The following is a 7495-nucleotide window of genomic DNA, read 5'->3' as shown; positions in this document are numbered from 1 at the left end:
CACAAAGTTTATTAACAGCAGTATTTAAAACAGTCCACCATGTAGAATCACAAGTTCACTTTTTGTAACATGATGTGACAAGCAACTCATGACTGTCCAGCCCATGTAAGTTCTGTCCAGTTCCACATGGTAAGTCTGTCCAGTTCCACATGTAAAGTCTGTCAGTTCCACATGGTAAGTCTGTCCAGTTCCACATGGTAAGTCTGTCCAAGTTCCACATGTAAGTCGTCCAGTTCCACATTTAAGTCTGTCCAGTTCCACATGGTAAGTCTGTCCATTCCACATGGTAAGTCTGTCCAGTTCCACATGGTAAGTCTGCGTTCCACATGTAAGTCTGTCCAGTTCCACATGTAAGTCTCCAGTCCACGTAGTCTCCAGTTCCACATGGTAAGTCGTCCAGTCCCATAGTTCCATTCCACATGTAAGTCGTCCAGTCCACATGGTAAGCTGTCCAGTTCCACATGTAAGTCTGTCCAGTCCACATGGTAAGTCTGTCAGTTCCACATGGTAAGTCTGTCCAGTTCCACTCTGGAGTCTGTCCAGTTCACATGGTAAGTCTGTCCATTCCACATGGTAAGTCTGCCATTCCACATGGTAAGTCTGTCCAGTCCACATGGTAAGTCTGTCCAGTTCCACATGGTAAGTCTGTCCAGTTCCACATGGTAAGTCTGTCCAGTTCCACATGTAAGTCTGTCCAGTTCCACATGGTAAGTCTGTACAGCCATGCCATTAAGATAGCAACGTCCTCTCCTCTCTCTCTTCCCCCTCCTCTTCCCCCTCTCTCCTCTTCCCCCTCCTCCTCTCTCCTCTCCCCCTCTCTCTCTCTTCCCTCCTCCTCTTCCCCTCCTCCTCTTCCCCCTCTCCCTCCTCCCTCCTCTTCCCCTCTCTCCTCTTCCCCCTCTCTCCTCTCTCCTCTCCCCTCCTCTCCTCTCTTCCCCCTCCTCTTCCCCCTCCTCCTCTTCCCCCTCTCTTCCTCTTCCCCTCCCTCCTCTTCCCCCTCTCTCCTCTTCCCCCTCTCTCCTCTTCCCCCTCCTCCCTTCCCCCTCTCTCCACTTCCCCTCTCTCCTCTTCCCCTCTCTCCTCTTCCCCCTCCCTCTCTTCCCCCTCTCTCCACTTCCCCCCTCTCTCTCTTCTCTCTCTCTCTCCCCCTCTCCCCCTCTCTCCTCTTCCCCCCTCTCCTCTCTTCTCCTCCCTCCTCTTCCCCCTCCTCTTCCCCCCTCTCCTCTTCCCCCTCCTCCTCTCCCCCTCTCTCCACTTCCCCTCTCTCCCTCCCCCCTCTCCACTTCCCCTCTCTCCTCTTCCCCCTCTCTCCCTTCCCCCTCTCTCCTCTTCCCCCTCTCCTCCACTCTCCCTCTCTCCTTCCCCCTCTCCCCTCCCCCTCTCTCCTCTTCCCCCTCTCTCCACTCCCCTCTCCTCTTCCCCCTCTCGCCTCTTCCCTCTCCCTCTCCCCCTCTCTCCACTTACCCCTCTCACCTCTCCCCCCTCTCTCCACTTCCCCTCTCTCCTCTTTCCCTCTCCCCCCCCTCCTCTTCCTCCTCTCTCCTCTTCCCCTCTCTCCTTCTCAGAAGAAGTCCCTTGGAGGCCTCCACAAAGTTGGGTGCGGCCATGAGGATGTGATGGTACAATGATGTTGAACACACTGAACCCCACCAGACACAGACGGTCGATGACCGCCGCTGCAAACTGCCACTTCTCCGCCACGCTCACCCTGCGCGTCCTGCTCACGGAAACGATTGGCCAGGAACTGCACCTCCTCCAGCAGGCCTGAAGCTGGGCCTCCACTACCCAGCCTGGAACACCCGGCCTGGCATGGCATGTACCTGCTCCGACTGCTCCAGCCCCATCCTCCACACAGCTGAGCCTGAAGGGGTCAGGGTCCAGAGATGTGGGGGGTTGTGGAGGGGGCTGCCGAACATTGTGGAGGAGGGGGTGGTGTGGAGGATTGGGTTGTCAGAACCCCCCTCCTCCTCCTCTCCAGGTGACAGCAGGGTCTGGTTCAAGAGGACTCTGGAAGCCAATGTAGGCCGGTGCCAATTGGGCTGAGGGGTGGGGGTAGGGAGATGGTTAGGTAATAGGCTGGAGGTTTGGGTTGATGGTGGGGTGGTAGGCTGCTGAGCTGGCTTAGACTGGCCGCAGAGAGTGAGGCTCTGGGGAAGGTTAAGGGGTGGTGGTGGTGGGGGCAGAGAGCAGGTCTTGTCTGGGGGTTGAGAGGCTGTGGTGGTGTGGAGCTCACCCCACTCTCCTGGACGCTTCATCCTCAAAACCAGGGAACCCACTGGAGTAGAACCAACTCAACCTGAAGACACACACACACACATAAGTAAGAAGAGGAGCCAGGACCTTCTGTGGCAGAACCAACTGAGAGAGGACAGGACACACACACACAGATAAGAGGACCTGGTAATGTCATGCAGCAGAAAACTGCACCTGATAGAAAAGGACAAACTGCACATGATAGAAAAGGACAGGACGCACACAAGTCCGGACATTCACATATATGAGAGGAACACACACAGACAACACACTTCAGAATCAGTAGACAGACAGAGAGCCTCACCCATTGAGGCATGTCCCACTGTTGGGGTCGTGGTGATGGTACTGAAGTACAACTACAGTCGCCACCACTGACATCCCTACGGTAACCATGGTACTCACAAAATACGACCTAGAATGGACACATATTATAACACACTGTAATGGAATAGGTTCCTTAGATTAGGTCTTAGGAGCATGATTAGACACTACCACTACCACTTCCACACTCCATCCCCAGGGGCAGCACCAACAGGGTCAGGGCTGCACTCTGCCAGGAAGCCTTCATAAGTCCACAGGTGCGACAATCAGGAGTGGCTTCAGGACAAGTCTCTGAATGTCCTTGAGGCCCAGCCAAAGCCCGACTTGAACCCGATCGAACATCTCTGAAGATACCTGAAAATAGCTGTGCAGCGACGCTCCCAATCCAACCTGACAGAGCTTAGAGGATCTGCAGAGAAGAAGGGAGAAACTCCCCAAATACAGCTGTGCCAAGCTTGTAGCGTCATACCCAAGACTCAATTCTGTAATCGCTGCCAAAGGTGCTCCAACAAATACTGAGGAAAGGATCTGAATACTATGTAAATTTTATATTATAAATTACAAACATTCTAAAAACCTGTGTTGCTTTGTCATATGGATATTGTGTGTAAATTGATGAGGGGGAAAAAACTATTTCATACATTTATAATAAGCTGTAACCTAACAAAAGTGGGAAAATCATAGGGTCTAAAAATACTTTCCGAAGTCACTGTATATATTAGTAGGCTAGTTAATGCATATTTGGCGGCGAACAAACATAAGCACAAGCTAATAGCAACCAACAACAAAATAAGATCTAACACAAACAATACACACCAGACAAAACATGACCAACTACATTACAATATAGAACTTATATAGAGAGATCCTAGATAGAAGACTAAACCCATTAGCATCCGATAACAAAACCAGCAAACAAATAAAAAGATCAGAAGAAAAATAAATAAATAGACACAATAAAGAAGGAGAAAGTAAGCAAAGGATGATAACACATAGAGGACAACAAACAAGAACATTGAGTAGAGAAAAAAAAACAGCCACAATCCCCATCAACTTCACACAAAACACAAACCCACAACAAATACAAATAGAAACAAATAATACACAACCAATCATCAATACAAACAAACTAAACATAGAACAATCCAACAAATACAAGAAACATCAAACAACAAACACACCTCAATCTACAACACACATACAACACAAAGATCAACTAAAAACATAACACCACAAACAAAAACCAAACACAAACCAAAACAAAACAAACCACAATACCATAAAAACCAAAATTACACCACAAAAACACACCACCCCCACAAAAGCAACCAAAAAAACACAACACAAGACATCATAAGATCGCATACACACACAACCATGCTCATCAATAGATCATATAGAAAAACATAAAACAAATTTAAATAAGAGAATAAATCTTAGACAACAATGCAAAGAAATAACTAAGACAACACGTAAAGAAGAAAGACAAATAGAGAGAGAGAAGAATAGAAAAGAAGAAGAAGAGACAGACCTAAGCCCCTACACATACCCCACAAAACATCAATAACAACTAAATATATACATAACACCCAAGCATCCACATATATAAACCCTAACCCTATATATACCCATACCAAATAAATCACCACAACTAATAAAAATATATCAACAATATACTATACACACCACGAATACACCACGACATAATTCACACCCAACATATATGAAATAAAATAAAATACACATACAGAAACACAACCAACAATATATATCAATCCACTACCCCAGGACCGATCTCCATCCCCATCGGGCTGGCATAATGCAATGAAACAGCAATCTACAAAGAGCCCATCTTCAAGATGTTCGATCGGATTTCTACCCCAATAGGACAGCGGGCTTTAGATAGATACAACAGGGGACGAGAGCCAGCTCAAGAACATTGTCAGCAGACTCCTCCCCACCCCCCTTCTCTCCCTCCATCTCTGTCGCTCCCCTCTGCTCTCTGTCTTTCTGATCGTAAACATTTAATAGGGTTTTTCTTGGAACACTGCAGAATTACTGACACAGAAACAGTAAAAGAGAGAGGTCAGGTATGGAGAAAAGAGAGGAAAGGAGAGAGAAAGAGAGGGAGAAAGCGCCTCAGCCCTCCCCTTTTCACCGCCACATCTCTCCTGTCTCCATCCCTGCTCTCTTTTACCCTCCCTCCCCCTGTCCTCCATCTCCCCCTATCCCGCTTTCCCCCTCTTATCCTCCTCCCCCTCTCCTCACCCAGACCGATCTTCTCCCCTGATCGGGCTGGCAGTATGAACAACAGCAGTGTCAAGGAGGAGATGAGAACACAGGGGACGAGGAGGTTGAGAGCGTAGAACAGAGTTCTCCGCCGTAGGGTCACAACAAAGGTCACATCAGAGTAGGGCTCTGTACAGCACTCATAAAATATCTCATGACGATCACCTGGTACACCTACAAGAGGGGGGAGGAAAGAGGGAGTGAGAGATTAGAAAATGAGAGAGAGATACAAGAGGGATGGAAAAGAAGATAGGGGGGGTAAAGGAGGAGGGACAACCTGGGTCGGGGGCAGACAGAGCTCTCTCACCCAGCAGGTCCCACTCTCCATTGGACATGTATCCTGACAGGTCAGCCTCCTGCATCTGGAGGTCCAGCAGCCAGCCGTCAAACGTCCACGAGCCAAACTTCAGCTCACACCGTTGGATGTCAAATGGAAACCAACGCACGTCAACATTACACACACTGCTGAAAATACCTGGGACAGAGAGGGGGAAGGTGAGAGCGTAGGAGAGAGGGAGTGAGAGAAGGGAGAAGATGAAACAGACATTGAGAGAGAAGTGCATGAGAGAGAGAGGGGAAGGTCAGGGAATAATAAAAAGAGAGAAAGGTTGATCTGTAGACTTACCTGGAGGTAGGTACTCACAGAATCCACTGGAGTTGACCAGCACATAGCTCTTAAAGGTGGCATCAAATTTATCATGGGCACTGAGAAAGACAAAACAGAGGTGTGTGTGTGTGTGTGTGTCCGTCCTACACACCTGTTGTACAGTAGTATATCAGGTATCCAGACCTGGTCAGTAGTGAAGCGAAGGGTTTTCACTCCTGGGTACTCTGACTGGTTCCACTGAAGGTAGTGGTCAAACCATTGCTATATAAATCTAGTTAATCAGTTAATCAATTGTTAAGGTTGCAAGGAGAAACACAAATGCGCGCGAACACACAACCGTAAATGGACACACACATAAACATGGACACACACACACATGCAGGGTCATCCTCACCATCTGAAGCCAGGCATTAGTGGTGAGGATCTGTTTTTTCTCATCCTGGAATAAGATGTAGACAGTTAAACTTGTGTGTGTGTGTGTGTAAGAGAACATGGTAGCGTACCACATTCATGACTTGTAAGAGAGTGTAGGAGAATCGGACAGTGAGTGGTAGAGAGTCGTTGGCAACAGGTCTCTCCATACGGTTATAGTCCCTCAGTAGCTCCCTCAATAGATTACGCTGGTGGGGGATAAGGAGTAGAAAGGAGGGAAAGGGATGAGGGAGGAGTGCAATAACGAGAGGGAAAAAATAGGAAGACAGAGGAGACAGAATGGACAGTGACAAAGAGACAGCTACATTCCTGCAGACAAAGGGGAAAATGCAGGGGTGCAACTTTGGTGGGGGGGGGACTTTGGAATGAGATGTTCAATGAGCAGGTGTCCACATACTTTTGGTCATGTAGTGTATATATATATATATATATAAGTCGGAAGTTTACATACACTTAGGTTGGAGTCATTAAAACTTGTTTTTCAACCACTACACAAATTTCTTGTTAACAAACTATAGTTTTGCCAAGTCGGTTAGGACATCTACTTTGTGCATGACAATAGTAATTTTTCCAAAATTATTTACAGACAGATTATTTAACTTATAATTTACTGTATCACAATTCTAGTGAGTCAGAAGTTTACATACACTAAGTTGACTGTGCCTTTAAACAGCTTGGAAAATTCCAGCAAATTATGGCTTTAGGAGCTTCTGATAGGCTAATTGACATAATTTGAGTCAATTGGAGGCCTACCTTCAAACTCAGTGCCTCTTTGCTTGACATCATGGGAAAATCAAATTAAATCAGCTAAGACCTCAGAAAAACTTTTTGTAGACCTCCAGAAGTCTGATTTATCCTTGGGAGCAATTTCCAAACGCCACGTTCATCTGTACAAACAATAGTACGCAAGTATTAACACCATGGGACCACGCAGCCGTCATACCGCTCAGGAAGAAGACGCGTTCTGTCTCCTAGAGATGAAAGTACTTTGGTGCGAAAAGTGCAAATCAATCCCAGAACAACAGCAAAGGACCTTGTGAAGATGCTGGAGGAAACCGGTACAAAAGTATCTATATCCACAGTAAAACGAGTCCTAAATCAACATAACCTGAAAGGCCGCTCAGCAAGGAAGAAGCCGCTGCTCCAAAACCGCCATAAAAAAGCCAGACTACGGTTTGCAACTGCATATGGGGACAAGATCGGTAACTTTTGGAGAAATGTCCTCTGGTCTGATGAAACAAAAATATAATTTTTTGGGCCATAATGACCATCGTTATATTTGGAGGAAAAGGTGGACGATTGCAAGCTGAAGAACACCATCTAAATTGTGAAGCACGGGGCTGGCAGCATCATGTTGTGGGGTGCTTTGCTGCGAGGAGGAACTGGTGCACTTCACAAAATAGATGGCATCATGAGGGAAGAAAATGATGTGGATATATTGAAGCAACATCTCAAGACCTCAGTCAGGAAGATAAAGCTTGGTCGCAAATGGGTCTTCCAAATGGACAATGACCCCAAGCATACTTCCAATGTTGTGGCAAAATGGCCTCAGGACAACAAAGTCAAGGTATTGGATGGCCATCACGAAAGCCC

General features: G+C 47.1%; 1 pseudogene; it reads right to left on the bottom strand.

Moving 5' to 3' along the window:
- Window positions 1–6276, bottom strand: part of LOC112075067 (neuronal acetylcholine receptor subunit alpha-7-like) — a 7044-nt pseudogene extending 768 nt beyond the window's left edge.
- Between the last annotated feature and the right edge of the window lie 1219 nt (window positions 6277–7495).

This window comes from Salvelinus sp. IW2-2015, unplaced genomic scaffold (assembly GCF_002910315.2).
Source record: "Salvelinus sp. IW2-2015 unplaced genomic scaffold, ASM291031v2 Un_scaffold2971, whole genome shotgun sequence".
Classification (NCBI taxonomy): domain Eukaryota; kingdom Metazoa; phylum Chordata; class Actinopteri; order Salmoniformes; family Salmonidae; genus Salvelinus; species Salvelinus sp. IW2-2015.
Note: the sequence above shows the minus strand (reverse complement) of the source record. Positions and strands in the feature narration are given on the sequence as shown.